The sequence below is a fragment of the Nelusetta ayraudi genome, unplaced genomic scaffold (assembly GCF_046127955.1).
Source record: "Nelusetta ayraudi isolate G7.1 ecotype Tasmania unplaced genomic scaffold, CSIRO-AGI_Nayr_v1 ptg000137l, whole genome shotgun sequence".
Classification (NCBI taxonomy): Eukaryota; Metazoa; Chordata; class Actinopteri; order Tetraodontiformes; family Monacanthidae; genus Nelusetta; species Nelusetta ayraudi.
The window spans coordinates 1,006,870-1,025,363 of record NW_027466187.1 but is presented as its reverse complement, the minus strand read 5'-3'; the positions used below and the strand labels follow the sequence as shown (position 1 = coordinate 1,025,363).

Sequence of the window (18,494 nt, the reverse complement as noted above, 5' to 3'; positions counted from 1 at the left end):
CCAAACTTACGAAGAAATAGCGATCTGTGAGGTAAGAACAAAACCAGTTAAGAACAGCACCAGAGAGGCCCACCAGGTTTCTGAGTCTGTTTAATAAAATGTGGTGATCTACTGTATCGAAGGCAGCGCTTAGATCCAGTAGCACCAGGACTGTGAGTTTATTTGAGTCCGCATTACACCTGATATCATTTAAAATCTTTACGAGGGCTGACTCGGTGCTGTGGTTCATCCTAAATCCAGACTGATATTTCTCTAAGATGTTGTTTGTACTTAAAAAATAATTTAATTGGTTAAAAGCAATTTTTTCTAAAATCTTACTTAAAAATGGCAAGTTGGATACAGGTCTGTAATTGTCAAGAATAGTTTGGTCTAAATTGCTCTTCTTCAGAAGGGGCCTCACCACTGCCGTTTTAAAGGCAGCAGGGAAGACACCCGTCTGAAGAGAGCAATTTACGATGTATAAAATCTGTTCCTCAAAGAATCCATAAAATGTCTTTAAAAGTGATGTGGGAATTGGATCTAAAAGGCAGGTTGTTGGGTTTACCTGGGAGAAAACTCGACCAAGTGTCCTTGCATCAACCAGGGCAAAACTCTCCAGTGTTTCCTTGGATAAAAATGACAGTCCAGATGTATTAAAAGATACATTCTGATGCGCTAAAAGACTGGACCTGATGCCATCGATTTTACCTCTGAAGTGGCCTGCAAAGTTCTCGCAGAGAGCGTCAGACGGCATCTCTGGGGATTTTTTAAGATTATTATTAGTTAAAAGGTTGAAGGTGGAGAAAAGATACTTTGAATTATTTTTGTTTTCTATGATAAGATTTGAAAAATGGGAGATTCTTGCCTGTTTGATTGTATTATTGTGACATTTTAGTTGTTCACGAAGAACTTCATAATGTACGGTGAGTTTGCTTTTTCTCCACCTTCTCTCTGCACTCCTGCATTGTCTTTTTGATTTTAAAATCTCTGGTTTATGTCTCCACGGGGATAAAAGCTGCTTTGGTTTAACAGTTTTTGTTAAAAGTGGAGCCACAGAGTCTAATGTGGATTTAAGTTTGCTATTAAAATTTTCAACAATAAAATCACAGGGTGCAGGTAAAATTTCAGCAGGAGTGCATTTAAAACCTCAATAAAATTTGCAGCCACCTCAGAGGTAAGGCAGCGTTTCCTCACTGTTCTCACCGGGGCTTCCTGTTGGTTAAAACTGGCAATGTTAAAATACACACAATAATGGTCGGACACGGCCAGATCAACAACAGAGGACACACCAGTGGACAAGCCATAGGTTATGACTAGGTCCAGGGTGTGTCCCCTGTTGTGAGTAGGCCGTGTGACGTGCTGGTTAAAATTCATGCAGTTTAAAAGGTGTAAAAACTCTCTTGACAGTGGGTCAGAGTTGTTGTCGATGTGCAAGTTAAAATCGCCAGTTATTAAAATTCTATCATAAGTTGTCAGTGTGATTGATAAAAGGTCGGAGAGCTCACTGATAAAAGCAGTTGAGTAATGCGGGGGTCTGTATACATTAATGCAAATAATTGGTGGACTGCTAAAAACAAAAGCATGGTACTCAAATGATGAGTAACTGTTAAAAGAAACTTCCTTTGACATTAAATTGTTTTTAAAAATTGATGCAGTTCCACCTCCTCTCTTACATCCCCTGATAGAAAATAAAAAGCTAAAATTTGGTGGGCAAGCCTCGGTGAGGACAGCTGGAGCCTCTGTGCCAAGCCATGTCTCTGTTAAAAGCATACAATCTAACTTATTATCTAAAATCAATTTATTTATGATAAAAGATTTGTTTAAAAGGGAGCGCACGTTCAGCACGGCCAGGTTAATATAAAAGATTGCTTCTGTTAAAACCAAATTGTCTGTATGTCTCGGGGGAAAGTCTGCCTGTAGCGTGGGTTGTGCGGTTGTGGGTTATGTGTTTGTTGCGTTTATATGGTCGATGATTCATTATTACAGGTATGGGAACAGGTGTTGGTGGAACAGCAGTAGCAAGCTCAGTCCTATCAGCACTAGGGAAGCGTGCCCTGTGGGAGGCGCTGCAGGAGGCAATGTCCACAGGGTGCTCCGTAGAGGAAGTGGTCGGCACTGAACAGGGGGTGTGACGCGAAGACAGTCACGCAGGTGTGAGAGACGCTGATTGTATGGTGTAGTGGATGTTTGAGGTTAACGTGCGGCTACCTAATTTGTTTGGGTGAAGTCCATCATGACGGTAAAACGACGGGCGATTCCAGAATAAATTAAAATTGTCAATGAAGTTAAAACCAATGGTGGTGCAGGCGGCGCGGAGCCAGGAATGAAGTTGCAGGAGTCGACTGAACCGCTCTGCTCCGAGGCCAAGTGTCGGGAGAGGACCGCTGATGAAGATTGACATCCCGCAATTCTTCAGGGCCACAAACAGATCGTTAAAGTGACACTTTAGCAGCTCGGATTCCCGACGACGCACATCATTGGCTCCAACGTGCAGGACCAAACGTTTAATGGAGTGTGGGAACGACTGCAACAAGTCCGGGAGTTTGTTTTTAATGTCATTGATGGTGGCTCCTGGAAAACAATGAGTGGTGGCATTGAAGAAACGGACGTTTCTAATTATGGAGCTACCAATGATGGCGGTGGTTGGGGCAAACAGTGGCTGAGGACGAGGGGCCGAGCGCTGGTGCCACAGTGTCACATCATCGGCGGAGGCTGGGGTCCCGCACGACTCTACAAGACCCAGAGCGCCACCAGAACGTCGTCGCGCCCTGAGAGCAGCCTCCTTCACCAACCTGCGCCGAGAGGTGGAGGTTGCGGACCTGACTGGAGGTTCCAGCGCAGACGACCCAACAGCCCGGGCCGCTGGCAGTGGACCAGTCAGAGAGGAGGCGAGATGGTCATTTTGGAGGGGAGGGAAGTCCTCAACACTCAAGATGTCATATTTGTTGTCCATCTGAAGCTCACAAGGCGGAGCAGGTAACGGACTGGGTCGCGTCCGCCGCCCTCCCAGCACTGTGGACCAGGGCTGTTGGTTGGGAGTGGAGCTGTTAGCTCGGAGCCTCGGATTGGGGCTAAAAGTGAAAGCTGCCCTCGCACTGCCGCTCAGCCATTTAGGCTTAGCCCCCTGCACCAGCCACGTATCCTCCCGGATGGAATTAAGTGGTGGAATTGAAGACGCTAGCCCAGGTGTCGTTGCGGCAGGCGGTTCGTCGGCGCGGAGCTGGGGAGCTAGGGCCGATCCCTCAGCCGGAGCTGAGCCAGTGAGCCCGGGATCTGTGTCCATGGAACCGGGACCGAGCATCGGGATGGTTGAATCTAGATCTGCGAGTCCGACTGAATCGGGACCAGTAGGACCCAGGCTAACAACAGAATCCAGCCTCATCTCTTCATCCCTGATCCAGTAGAGGTTGGAGATACGCTGCTCCAGCTCCGCGATCTTCTGCGATTTGTGGATACAGCTGTCACACTCGTGTGGGGAGGTAAGTGGAGCCATGCGGGGGGCAGGCGGGACAATCTGGAAACCAGAAAAGAAACTCCGGCAGCAACAGTGTAGTGCAAAACGGCGTAGCTCGTAGCTCTTTTACTGGTGTTTATGGCTGTGGGCCGCAGTGGAAAACTTACACGCGCCAAAGAGGAGTCTGCTGCGTTTTGTTGTCTTAGACCAGAGTGGGTTTAGGTCCGGCAAACAGCGAAACTTACCAGCGCGGGCCCATCTCTGGGCCCGTTGAGGTGAAAACGTATCCTGGATAAAACTTTGCCAGGTATCTGCAGATACTCCGGTGTCCAGGAGTGGAACAGAATGTGAGCAACTGTTGGTGCTCTGTTATATTAGTCTCTGGTAAAAACTCTGGATGGTATTTGTGCTCAGTAATTGAGGACGAGCTAAAGCTAAGCATCTGGCAGTGTGAGCAAGAAAAGACGGGAGGAGAGAGAGGAGGGACAGAGGAGAGGTGAGAGGGAGAAGCCATGGCTTCGACTGTGCTTATGCAAACAGATAGAGATAGGTGTATTGAGAAGATACTAAATAATTTGGAGAACGATCACCTTTTGAGAGACAACAGTCCAGTGGTTCGCTCAGTCAGAGCTCAAGCTCAGGAGCGGCGTGGCTGGCTGGCCGGCTGTGCTGTCGCCTCATGTGTGACGCGCTGTCACACAGGAGGTTTTATGTGTTATATGTGTTTTTTTCTGGTTTTCAGACATGTTGAGATTTTGCTTAGAGTAGCGCCATCTTGTGCTAAGGTACCACAGGACTTTTTAATAACTTTTATTAAAGTATTTAAAATTCTTTGTTCAATTGTGATGACAAATTGCTCCTCTTGAATTCAAAACACCAGTGTGCCTGTGCCGGGTCTTGAACCAGCAACCTTGACATTCAAAGCTCTTCCTATGATGCAGTGAGCTACCTGGCCGCTCTTCAAACCTTCTGATGGTTCACTGGTCCTTTGGAAGTCTTGGTTTGCATCCTTCCACTCTGTCTCAACCATGACAGGACACTCATTGACCTCAGTTTCAGCCTCATTCAAGGACTTTGAGGAAAAAAATGTCCCAGAAAAAAAGACAAATTGCAAATTTCCCCAATGTGGGATTAATAAATGCTTCTTCTTTGGATTTTGCTTGGAAATCCCAGCAAATTCAAGTTTTGTTTTTTTTTGGACATTAGGGGGAAAAAAAAAATCAACATTCTATGTTGTGTATATTTTCTATGTGTGTATTGTATCAGTGAGTGGAAAGAGTCTCTGTGGTCTGGTGAAAGATGACAGGAAGTGACGGAGCAGGAAGTTGACATTGTCTGTTGAAATCCATTTATTTCCTCATCTATATTTTCAGATGCACTGTGTGTTAATGAACCTTCTTCACGTGACTGATCCAGTCTCACATGCCACTGGCCACAGAGACTGATTCTGTCCCAGCAAAAACACAACACACTGTGTTCAGAGTCTGTTGGGTTTTTTCCAGTTGTTTCAGACATGATGAGATTTCGCTTTCTACCACTCCGTCTCATGCTGAACTGTGATTGGACGGTCGACGTTTAGTGGATTTATTCGGTTCTTTTGACCGAGGAGGCCTGCTGGAGACTGAAGGGAGTAAAAACAACACAAGGAATACATTTGTCAAAAACTTTATTCAGAAAATTCTTCAACCAACCAGGAACAACCAATGAGCTCAGGAGCAACATTAAAAGTGGTGGCACACAACCAGAACCTTTGATCCAAAGTGAAAAGGAGGCTTCATGCTGAGAACCATCTGCTCCGGCCTCCATCTCCAAGTCCTGCTTCTTCCACTGAGGATTCAGCTCCACCAGTGGCTTCTGGGACGTCTCTCCCAGTAACCACAGCAGCTTGTAGGGAGAAGCAGTCCGCCAGCCACCAGGCTCCACTGGGGTCAAAGATCGTGACACGCCCACACACTGTGTGTGTGTGCAGCTTGCTGTTTAGCTCCACTGGTTGTAGTTCTGTCAGCCACCACTAGATGAAGCTCTCCTCTTCACTCTCCTCCTCATCCTCCCTCACCTCCAGCTGTCGAGAGAAGAAGAGACAGCAGGAGTCAGGACTCACGGTCCTTGAACGCATCATCACAGAGATGTTGACTGTTGATGGAGATGATGGAGTGACTGGTGAGAAGAAGCAGACTCTCAGTCACATGTCAAGTGTGGAACATATGAAAGTCATGTGACCATGGAGTGTTGGACTGATACTGAGGCCTGATGAAGACGAACTGATCAATAATTGAGTGGTGAACTGAGAGAAGAAGCAGTTTGGCAGCAGATGTTGGATGAATGAGGAGCAGCTGGACGTCACCATCCTCCTCTCACACTGTGACTGGGAACACTGGACCTCTGCTGTGGGATCAACTGGCTTTGGTGCTGGAACCATCATCCACTGCTTCCAAACCAGTACTGACCTCACACTCTCCAGTTGATGGTCACTGCTGTGGACAAGATCCATCAGTGGCTTCACTGATGATTCCTTCAGCTGATTCCAACCCAGGTCCAGCTCTCTGAGGTGGGAGGGGTTGGACTTCAGAGCTGAGAGCAGCCAATCACAGCTGAGCTCTGGCAAACTGCAGCTCCTCAACCTGAATAGAGAATAAATGATGGAGAGTTTTTCCAGGGTGTCATCACTCTGAAAATCAAAGTGAAATGTCGACTTCAGAATCTGACACTACAGAAAATGTCATCTTGAAATTAAGTCCTCGGTCCAAAACTAATGTGTGTTGAAATGATGTTTGGTCACATGACCACTGATTACCTTTTCTTTTCTTTTTAATTTAGACACTGAATGAAGTTTTCATATTTCTGGATGTCATTTTGATATGAATCAACCTTCAGTTCAATGTTTATTCAACATGTGTGATGAACTGTGTTTGGTGCTGAAACCATCATGCACTGGTTCCAAACCAGTACTGACCTCACACTCTCCAGTTTCCAGTCTGGACTCTGCAGAAAACCACTCAGCACCTTCACTGTTGAATCCTGCAGCTGGTTCCCACCCAGGTCCAGGAGTCTGAGGTGGGAGGGGTTGGACTTCAGAGCTGAGAGCAGCCAATCACAGCTGAGCTCTGACAAACTGCAGCAACTCAACCTGAATAGAGAATAAATGATGGAGAGTTTTTCCAGGGTGTCATCACTCTGAAAATCAAAGTGAAATGTCGACTTCAGAATCTGACACTACAGAAACAGAGAGGGAGGGAGAGAGGGTGAGTGAATGAGCGCTGCAATCTGAAATCTGACCACTGGATGGCAGGATTTTACACACTGTGCCTTTAGACCAGTGGTTCTCAAACTTTTCTCTGTCACCCCCCACCTTGGAGGAAGGAAAGTTTTCATGCCCCCCCAGACAAAATCGTGGCAAAATATTATATATTATATATTTTTTTTCAAATTGACTGAAACAACATAAAAGATGAACATTCCTCTCACCAGCTTTACGCATTTCTGCTGCGCAAATAATGTTTGACCTTTGACACTTTTTGTGACATCAAAACCAACATTCTTTTTTTATCATTAACATTCATTTCACATTCAGTTCACTTTTCTCTTCATTTATGAAATCATTTATGTTGTTCAAATAAACAACTTTAGCAAATCACTCTTTGTGGCATCAAATCCTGAACATTACTTTTTAAACAAGAATACTTTCACTGTTCTGCTGTGCAAAGATCTTTTCTGGCAAAGCACTTTTGTAACTTCCAACACGCAATGAAAAGCCTTCCTGGTTTCGCAGCCAGTGGCCGTCGCTGTACAGCAAAACAGCGTCCGGAGAAACAAAAAAATAAAAATGCCGAGCGACTACCGACGCACCAAGGACTACAACAGTCGGAGTGGAACGAACAGAGAAAATGTTGGAGGTTTGTTCAGCCTAATTCGGATGCGATGGAACACCGCCGCGGTGTCCAACGGGAGTGAGACGGGCTCGACTCGGCCCCCTGGTGGACGACGAGAGAATAGTCGGCCACAACGCTATTTGAAAACATGCTTGAGGACTGTAAATGTGTTTTGTAACATCAAGCAACTTTAGTTTGAAGGCTATTTGCAAAGTAGAGCCGTTGAATCGTGTCGATAAACCGCTAGCCACCACCGCTAACTCCGTGCTCTGCTTGTGTTGTGTTTGCTGGCAGCGAAAGTGGCGATTCTGGCTCGCAAGTTTCCTAAGTTTCACTCCCTATAGCGATTTTTAAACGCTGCTCGCTTGTTAACGCTGGTCGAATAGAGTTGTTGCTGTTTTGTGCTTTGTGTGGACTTAAGTTGTGCGGATATTCTTGTCTAATAATAAACGACTGTGAGACTCAGGTGATCGTTTCAGCGTCTACGTTTTCTCTTCTAGGAAAGTGTTTTGATACAAGTCAACAGTATGAAACAAAATCATTCTAAGACCTACGAAAATGTCTCGCACAAAACAAAACAAAACCACGGTTAATACAAAAAGTGAACCCTATGGTTTCCGGGACACGGGAGGCACAAAAAAACCTTTGGTTCGCCTTGCAACCGTGACTCCGTCCACGCTCAGGTACTAGTCAGGCTTATGGAAATACATTTCAACCGAGCTGTCCCGTACCGTGAAAGGCTGGCACTAGCCGCACAGGGCTAGTGGGTAAACGACCTTAGCTGTGAAAGTGGGACACCTTGTGATGCCATGAGTTTAATTTTTACAGACAAAGCAAGGCCATTTTGGTTTACTGCTGAATGCTTCCTGTCTTTCTTGGGGGAAACTCTTTGTTTGTGTGTTTGTGTTGAAGGCCTTAGCTCTCTTTGGGATTCTATCACCTTTAGTTTTAAAATTTATCATCAGTGGAGAAGCGACAGGGTTACAGGCTTTTCTTGCTTCTCTACTCAAGAACTCTGTGAAACGTGCAAAATCTGGATAGCTGACTGATGTGTCGAGTTCATCTACGACAACTCTACTCCACTTTCTCATAATCCATTCTGGCAGTTTTTTGAGCAATTTGTGGTTTTCCTCACAATCATTAAGGATAGCCAGTCCTTGAACGTGTGGAATTGCTTCAGTGCAGCTTCGGAGGAAATCAGAAAACTCTCGTAGTGCTAGTGGGTCATTTGTGCTGATCTTTGGCCATTTCATGAGCTTATAACGGAAAGCCTTTTATATGATGAACGGATTTCCATACCTGTCCTGTAGAACTTTCCACGCTCCGTTGTATGCGTTCTCTGAATCTCGATAAAAGACAGCTTTGCGCGCCTCTCCGGCAAGATAATTTTTGAGATAAAACATCTTCTCACTCACTGGTAGGGGCTTTTTGTCAATAAGAGTAATGAATGACATCTTCCAATCTGTGAATCTTAAAGGGTCGCCACTGAATGTGGTGGGTTCAGCGACTGGCAAGCGATTCATACTCAATGAACTAGCAATTGCTTGTGCTAGATTGGCAGACTCTTGGTTCAGTGTTCTTGCAGAAGCTGCTTGGCTAGGTTGGAATGATGCGATATCTGGATTTAAAGGAGCTTCTTTTTTCTGTCTTCTGTAGCAAGCAGAACCAATTTGAGTGTCAATTCCTTCATTATGGTCCTCAAAACTTTCATAGGCTCTGACAGGGGCTGCTGCTATAGCAACCTCCTTTTCTGCTTGTAACTGCTGCAGCTTTGCTCTCTCTTGTTCCAACTGTTGTTGCATTTCCACCTCTCTTTGTTTCATTTCTGACAACAGTTTTGCTTCTTTAAGTTTCCATTCACTTTCTAAATTGTGGACATGTGCTTGCTCTGCTTGAATTTCTTCGATGGCCTTGGATTGCTCCATTTTAACAGCGAGCTCTGCCTTTGCATTAACTATGCTGCTGTGAGTACTGCTTGAGCCAGAGTGATTGCTTAATTGCTCTGATGGGCTTGTGGTTTCAGTTTCGGTGTGACCAAAGACAGACCCATATTCCCTTTTGTTTAAAATTTCTCTAACTCTTTCCTTTTCAAGTTGATTATTATATTCTTTATCAATGGTTTCTATGCGGTTGCTTACAAGTTCACAGATTTCCTTTGTTAGTGTACCACAGGCGTCCATTTTGTTCACAATCTCAGGTGTAGTGTCGCTGTTACGTAGAATTGGTTCATATTGCTGTTTTACGGTTTCATGCCTTGTTTCAATATCTTTCTGTAAGTCATTTAGGTCTTCTAAGAAGCACAGGGTTTTTAGTTTTGTCCTTGCCTCCCTTGCTGTAACTTTCCAAGAGTTATAAGCCTTGTGAAATGTTTTTCACGTTTTTTTGGCATTTTCATGATGCATTTCTTGACCTTTCTCTGTTCGTTTTCTCTGACGTGAGCTAGACTCGAGTGGGGTGTCCACAGGATTGTCTATTTTTTCCGTTGGGAGTGACATTTTTCTTGCCTTGCAACTGTTTTAGTTCAACTGTCTACTATGCCTAAATCTTTACTTATAAGGTGTAGCTATCTTCACCACAGAGTAACAATATGTCATGCATTCACAGACCATGAAGATATATAGACCCTTTCATAAACATGAATTATTATTCCACTGACACGTTTGACAAACACCATGAAATATCGTCAATATCAGTTCACTTTTTCAATTTATTTGACCTCAGAATATGTTCAAGACACTTTAGTTGCATTGTGAACTTATGTGGATAAAGTCTCTTTGGCTCCTTCACACTCAATGTCTCTTTCTTTACCTTCTTTACCTTCTTAGTTAGTACCATTAGTATATTGTCGTTTTAATCTTGCCTGAGCATCATGAGAAGAGCGAAGTCGTCTGGCTTGTAGCAGGTCGGCAGATGAATCTAGAACCGGATGGCGCCAACTTCTCTGCAGGGATCCGTTGCAGCTGGGGCTTTCGCTGATCGTCGTCGGGGGAGTTTTCACTGTAGCAGCCCACTTGGAATTACTCGCAAACGCAGAGGGTTTTTACGGGTGTTCTTTTATTCTTCTCCTCCTCCTAATCCTTCACGTTTGACACAGTGAAAACTAATAAATAAACAAAACAACAAAACAAAATACAATGACGTGGTGTCATGCTTCAGCAAACAATACAAATCATATTTACATCTTTTGAATCAATAAACAATTATCCACCATAAACTCAATATTTCACATTAAATACATCAATAAACTTTGCCAACCTCCTTCCGCTTTCCAAGGGTGATAAACTTGAACTCAGTCTGCTAAACCTTTAGCTTCGACACTTCGTGATGATGCTCCTTACATAAGATAACCAACAAAGAAAAACGTAAGGCAAGCCACAGTGACACAAACTTTCACAAGATTAACACATTACGTTAGAAGTAGATTTTACATGTTTTACCGACTCTGAAGTGAGATGGCGCATGTTGCTTTCCGAGGCAGGAGCAAACTTTCTTCGGCAAAAAGGAAATAGGCGGTTTTCAAAATAAAGGCACAAACGAAAAACGGTAACACAACAACACTTTAAAATAAAATCACTGCCATTTACAGTTTTTCCTTATGATGTTGAAAAAGAATAAAACTTTTTATTATTATTTCAATTATGGAATCCAGCGACAGTTCAAGAGGAGAGACCCCACCCCCACCCCCACAAGTTCAGTTAAGCCATTGCACACAAATGGAAGCATGTACAAAAACAAAATATTCTATTCAATATCTTTATCGTACATTTTTGCATTAAAACAAGCTTCATTTTGGTGTGAGAAGTTGTGTGTTTTATCCGTTCCGACAAAGGTCTCGGCTTGAATACGTCGAATGCTTCCGTATTGAAAAAAAGACACTTGGAAGATGTTTTTTTAAGAAATGTCCACTGGCCTTTGAGTAGTAGTGGGATGAGTTCGGAGCAAATTTCATCATTTTTTTGTACTCAGAAGGAGAAGTACTTGGTAAACCACTCCTGTTTCAGCTCCTCTCGCCCCCTCTGCTCCAGATATGGGCCCCTACAAAAACAAATAAACATTTATTTAGAGTGTCTTAATTTGAAATGGTTGCAAACCAAAATGTGAGCCATTGGCCGTTAAATAAAATGTTTTTTTATAGTGTTTTCTTTGATTCTTTCTAATTCAAAAAAGAACTGCATGTTCTCCGAAAATGTAAACCTTGCAGAAGGGGTGGACCACCTTGCCAACTTGCAATAAAAAAGCATTTTCAGTCAGTCTCAGCATACCCTGACCAATCAGCCTCTTTAACATTTTGCTATAATCAGGTAGCAGCTGCCGCAAGCTGGCCCAGTCCCAGTAGAAGATGGAGGAAAACAGGAATTGACTGTGAGCTGAGCTGCTGCTGAAGAAACTTGGAGAAACTTTTGTGTATACGCGGTGGTTTTTATCATATTAAAAGAAGTCTTGGGATTCACTTTACATTGAGTTATAAAGAAACTGGGAACAAAGATGGGAAATAACAAAAAAACATGCTTGTTGCTTTTGTATTTAAAAGATACAAATTCTCTGCAAAGTCATTACCCTATCGTTATTTCAGTTCTATTTCTTGAAGTGGAGCTATTTGAACTATGCTGTTGTGTAGTTAAATATAAAGATAGATGATATTTCAGAGGGGGATTATTTAGAGTTCCTTCATCTTTTGGGGTAAAAGTTCAGTTTTCAGTACAGACAAAAATAAGCATGGAGAAAATGACATTGGTTATTGTTATTAAAAGTGTAAGCATTCAATAATGACTCCTTGGTTGTAAGCATTAGTGATTACAGTTTGGTTGTGCTGCCGTTGAAAAACAAAAAGAAACTATAGTATCAAGAGAACCAAAAAATGATCCAGGTGCTAATGCAACACCTCTGGTCAGTTCAGTCCAGATGATTCTGCTACAACTTTGTCCTTTTTGCAAAAACTAATTGCAAATGTATTTTTTCATTAAAGGCAAAAAAAAAAAAAAAAGAACTTTTTAATTTAAGTACATTTCAGAGCTTTTACTTTTGTATCTTTACTTAAGTAAAGGAGTTGAATCAGTACTTTTACGTTTACCAGACTATTTTTCTACATACAAATCCATACTTTTGCCATCTATAACTAGGAAGCAGTTGCTTTCAGCTGCTTTTAAAAAACAAACAACGCTCAGAAACACTAGAAACATCCTGTATCAGTACCAGTAGATTAGGCTCTTTTGATCTGTGTTGATGCAACGAGGCTCCTCCTACCTGTTTGAGTGGCTCTGCAGGTCCGTGTGTGGATCCTAGCAGGAAGGCGACACGTAGCGGATGCCCGTCTGTGGCGAGGGGCAGACGGGCAGCGGGGCGGTGGGCGCCGGGGTCGGGGGGATGCAGGAGGTGCGGCACCTGGACGAGCGGAAGATGGAGGGGGAGGAGGGCTGGCCCAGCGATAGGGAGGTGTGCATGTGCGGCAGGGAGGAGGTGGAGTAGTGCGGGGAGGGGTGAACGTGGGAGCTGGACTGGTGGGGGAGGGTCGAGGAGGAGTGCTGATGGAGGGAGGCGGGGGAGGGGGAGGAGGAAGAGGTGTAGGAGGTGTAGGACGGAAGGTGCTCCTGTCGAAGGTGGTGGCGGTGGCGCTCGGGACGCTGGTGGGACACGCGGGAGACTCCGTCTGCTTCCGCTGTCGATGACAAACAGCAGAGTCCAGGGCGACTTGTAGGACTTTGCATTTCATGAACACGGCAATGATCCTCAACCAGCGAGTCAAAGGTGTGCAATAAATGTTATGTGAGTAATATTTGGAGATTCTGAAGAAGAAAGCTACATCAATGCAGCACCCAAACCTGGATACCGCAGCCCCGTTCTAAACTAGCATGAGGCTACCTGGCTAAACTAGTGAGAGATGGGATCAGGCAGCTTGAAAGCAACCTGGACTGACTGGACACGAGAAATAAATCAAAAGGATTCAGACAGTGTGAGGTTACCGGTACACAGAACTCAGGAGATTATTTACACTGTACTGTAGTAGGTGATTCACTTCTGCCATTCATCTTTTAATCAGGTCCATTTGTTTTGAGATAGTAGCGGTGGTTTTGTATTTTTTATCTAATTTTATTACAATCATTATTCAGAAGGACAAATGATTTTCAGTGTTGCATGCAGCCGTCAGATTGTCACGTCTTCTGACTCAGGAGTGTGTTTGATATTTGGAAGAAGAAGAAGAAGAAGAAGAAGAAGAAGAAGAAGAAGAAGAAGATTTTTACAATCACATTTATTTACAAAATACAGGCTAAAAACTTATGCACCTTTTCCTAACATAAATAACTGATTAAACAAAGAATTAAATGAACTAAAAAAATATAATAATGAACAACAACACAAAATCAAAACCAAGCCAAAAGAGACAACCCATTCAAAACAAAACGAAAATAAAAATAAAATATTAAATAAATAAATACATAAATAGACAAATAAAAATAAAAACACAAAAAAAAACACAAACACAAATCAAAAGCCAAAAAAAGAAAACATTCAACCTTTTAGTGCATCAGAAAAAAATAACTTATTGTTTAAAATAGCACACAAAGTATTCTTGTGGCACCAGATTTTTTGGAAAGCGTCAAGGTCTTTCACCATTTTAAAAAAAGAAAACTCTAGGTGGATTCGGGAACGCAGGTTGCGGCGCCACACCATTGTTGCATCATCGCTACCGAGACATTCTATTTTATTTTTCCTTGAGATGTAAATTGCCATTTTCGCTTCTCCAATAATAAAATTTAAAAGTTGCCACATTTCCTTGTTTTTTTTGCTGTAGCCCCTACAATAAATAAAATTTGTGATTGTAAAACTCTGATTAAAAGAACTAAAAACATTTGTTAAAACAATAAAAAATGCAGTGAGTCTAAAACAATCAATAAAAATGTGAAAAACCGTTTCGCTGGAGTCGCAGAAGGGGCACTGGTTGGACACAGCAGGGTTAATGATGGAGATAAAAGCATTGGAGGCAATGGCCCCATGCAGGATCCGCCACTGAAGATCTCCTGTTCTTTTCTTCAGTGGCGGCTTGTACAGGACTCTCCAGTGGGGTCTACCGTCCAGTCTTTTACTCCAAGCACACGTTGTTCTTTTCCCCAGAATCTTTTGGTTAAAAACTTGGACGCACACTTTATAGAGGTCCTTCTTCTTAGTGTGACCAAGGTGAAGGGATGTGGTCTTCAGTAGAGGGCCTTCGGTCTCAAGGCGAGGGGTGATTCTTAAAGCCGGGAAGGGTTCTGTGGTGTCTGGCTCTGTGCCTGACTCCAGCTGCACGAGGAGACTGCGTTCTCCAGGGGATAGTCTCTCCCTCCACAGCTGGAGCAGTCTCTCCGTCATCCTGGTGGACTGCAGGCCCAGCACACTTCCCACAGTCTGGTGGTCACCAAGGGTCGGTCCTGCCGCTTGAACCAGGCGCTGCAAGTCCACGGTGTTTGTCCTGAACAGAGCAGCCGTCAACCCGGGCGTCGCACCACTGGAAATGTCCAATCTGGCACCATGAATGAGTGGTTCTTTTAAAAGCCAGAACAGAGAATCGGAGGTGGTTTTTTCTTTGCTGCTTTTTAAAAAAGCCCATACTTTAAAAACACTTTGATAAAAAGGAGGAATCCCATTTAACTTTAAAAAATTGGAATCTATTAAAAACAGAGCAGTATCCAGTCCCAGTTGACTCACCTCTCTGAAGATGCAGCTGGCCACACCCCTACACACCAGGTCTGTTGGACCAGTCAGGAAGCGCTGGAGAAACTGCAGCCTGAAAGCTGCAGTCCTGCTGGCCAGGTGGATGAGGCCCTGTCCCCCCTCCTCTCTCGGTAAAAACAGCACCCCCTGTGGCACCCAATGTTTTTCATCCCAAAAAAAATCTATGACTTTTTCTTGGATTCTGACCATAAGTCCAGCTGGAGGATCCAGACAGGACAGTCGGTGCCACAGGAGGGACGCGACTCGGTTGTTTAAAACCAAAACTCTGCCTCTATAGGACTCTCAATGTCACTGTACAACACACGGATCATGGCAATGAAGCCAGGGCTGAACCCAAACCTCCCCATGACTTTCCAGAGGAAGCTGTGTTCAACCCGGTCAAAAGCCTTTTCCTGGTCTAGCGAAATGAGACCAGTGTCAATACCCAATGAGCTGGAGACCTCCAAAACATCCCGAATTAGGTAGACGTTGTCTACCATGGACCTGCCGGGTATTTTATAATCCACGCAGAGAAGGGACACCGGGCGCCAGTTCTTAATCTCCTGCAGTTGTCCTTTTTTAGGAAGGAGAGTCACCACTGCTCTTCGACAGGAGAGAGGGAGGGAACCGCTGTCCAAGCTTTGGTTCAGAACCTGGAGCAGGTCAGCTCCTAGAATGTCCCAGTACTCTTTGTAAAACTCAACGGTGAGTCCATCGATCCCCGGGGATCTCCGTCCCTGCATGCCCTTCAGGGCAGCCGTTAATTCCTCCAGCTGTAGAGGGAGGTCCAGCTGTGCATTTGTGTCAGCTGACACCTGCGGGAGAGTTCTGAGAAAGTCTTCCTCCAGTTCAACGTCTTCCTCATACTCCGACGAGTAAAGCTGGGAGAAGAACTGCGTGGCTCTGCTCCTGATCTCCTGGGGCTCGGTCAGCTCCTGCCCGGTGTTCGTCAGCAGGCAGTGGATGTCCTTGTGCTGTCCATTCTTCTTCTCCAGGCCGAAGAAGTAGCCAGAGGGAGCATCCATCTCTGAGATGTTCTGGATCCGGGACCGGACCAGCGCCCCCTGTACCCTTTAGTCCAGCAGGCTGGCTAAGGCCATCTTTTTGGAGTTGAGGACTTCAATGCGCCCTCGATTTCCTGTGGAATAGCCAAGCGCTTCTAATTCCACTATTTCACTCTCCAGGTCTTTGATTGATCTACATGTATACTGTGTGACATTGAGAGGGTACTGCTGACAGAGTAGTTTAATTTGTACTTTTCCATGGTCCCACCACTGGCTAAGACTACTAAAATCAGATATTTGATTTTTAAAACCACACCAGAAAATTTTTAAAACTTCTTTAAAACCTTTATCTAAAATCAAAGCAGAATGAAAATGCCAGTAGGCGCTCTTTGGTAAAATATCTTTTAGTATGACGTCACATAAAACCAGAGAGTGATCAGAAAAAACAGATGGCACAATCCTACAATCTTTAAAAACATTAAAATGATGCTTAAAACAATAAAACCTGTCTAACCTCGCTAGAGAGACTCCGTTCTCTCTCAGGTGGGACCAGGTGTACTGACGACAGTCTGCATGCATCCTCCTCCACACATCCACCAGGTCATGGGAGTAGACCAGCTGCTTCAGAGTGTGCTGGGAAGCTGGATGTGGCTCTGTGGTTGCGGTCTAAAAACTCATCTTCAGTACAATTAAAATCCCCGCCCAAAATTAAATAATCCTCTGAGCCGCAGCTGTTTAACTTATTATTAACAATTTCTAAAAACCTCTTCCTCTCTGCTCCATGGTTTGGTGCATAAATGTTCATAAAAAACAGATTAAAACTGTGGACCTTGGCTTTGACCAGCAGGCATCTCCCCTTCACCACCTGCTCCACCTCCACAGAGGATGGAGAGAACCTCTTGGAGAGGAGGATGCCCACTCCTCCACTTGCTGTGGTGTTGTGGTTTAAAGACACGCTGCCCTCCCACTCCTTCTCCCAGCACCCCTCAATACTTGGGTCACTGTGGACCTCCTGAAGAAATAAAGTGTCCAAGTGCTTTCTTCTTGCTGTGTCCAACACAAGTGCCCTCTTTTTTGGTTCTCTGGCTCCATTCACATTGAGCGTTCCAATTTTTAAAACATCCATGTTTGGGATTAAAAAGCACAAAAATAAGAAAATAAAAACACAGATAAAAATAAAATCCCTGTCATCATTTTAAAAATGTATTTCTTTTCGGACTCGTATAAGGTGCTTTTTTAACCTGAAGATTTCTTGCTCAGTTAAATCTGATGAAGATTTGTTTTTTATAACATGTTTGGCAGACAGAAAAAAGGTGACTTTGTCAGGAAAGTGCATGTCAATGTTCAGGTTTTTAACTCCTTTTGTTTTTTGCAAAAAACTTTTTATCATCTTTGCTGAATAAAAATGTTTCTCTCTATTAGCTAGAGGTGTTGTTAAAACTATTTGTGAGAGCGACAATTCGCTGCAGTCAGATATGGCGCCCTCACTGTCACTGCTGTCTTCTGCAGCAGCTCCAGCCCCCAGTCTACCAGTTTTCCCTCCCCCCTCATTTGACACTGTCTGTTTCCTTTTGCTGCGTCTCTGAGACACAGCAGTTTTCCATTCCGGTGTTTCACCCAGACCATCAGTTTGTTCAGTCACACAAGAAGACCCACCACCAGTTTTCTCATCCACACCACCCAGTGCTTCAAACACACCTCCACCCACTATCGTGTCCTCTGAAGGATCTTTTTCTTTTCTTTTTCCTTCACCTGATTCCTCCACCTCACCCGTTTCCTTCACCTCACCTGTCTCCCTCACCTCATCTGCTTCCAACACCCCACCATTTTCCCTCACCTCACCGAATTCATTCACCTCACCCGTCTCCCTCACCACACCCGCACCCAGCCCCGCTACCTTCCCTAATTCCTCCACCTCACCTACTTCTAACCCCCCACCTCACCCGTCTCCCCTCCCTGACTCCCTGACTCACCTGTCTCTCCCAACTCACCCTCTTCCATCTCCTTGACCTCTCCACCTTTGTTCACTCTCACCTCCTGCTCCTTCGCTCCCTCTTCCCTGCTCGGGCCAGCGGTGCCCCCCGCATCTCTGGAGTTTCTCCGTCGTGGAGCGGGGACGGGCTTTCCGCTCGGAGCTGCCGCAGCCGCGACTGCCACACCGCCGACCGGACCCGTCGCGTCAGCACCCGCCCGGTTTCGGACAGGCCCTGACGAGGTGTCCCTCCGCCCCACAGCCGAAGCATTTTACCTCCGATGATGTGGCAAACAGAGTATAATCGAAGTCATCCACTCGTACGATGAATCGATAGTTGAACTCTTGTGCCCTGTTATTTAATATCATGTAAACCTGCCGCCTGTGCGACACCACATGGCGAAGCAGCGGAGATTTACACCCAGAAAGCAACTTTCTGATCAGGGAGACCACCTTACCCTGCCGGGACAGTTTTTGGAGCAGGAACTTGTCACTGATGAAGGGGGGGACGTTGGACAGGGTGATCC

General features: G+C 44.6%; 1 long non-coding RNA gene across 1 annotated transcript in view; it reads right to left on the bottom strand.

Annotated features, from left to right (window-relative positions):
• Positions 1-4,764: 4,764 nt before the first annotated feature.
• The window catches only part of LOC142879627 (uncharacterized), a 200,832-nt gene continuing 187,102 nt past the window's right edge, over positions 4,765-18,494 (bottom strand). The window contains exon 2 of the long non-coding RNA XR_012925330.1: positions 4,765-5,484. This is a non-coding gene — a long non-coding RNA (uncharacterized LOC142879627). The remainder of the gene's footprint in view (positions 5,485-18,494) is intronic.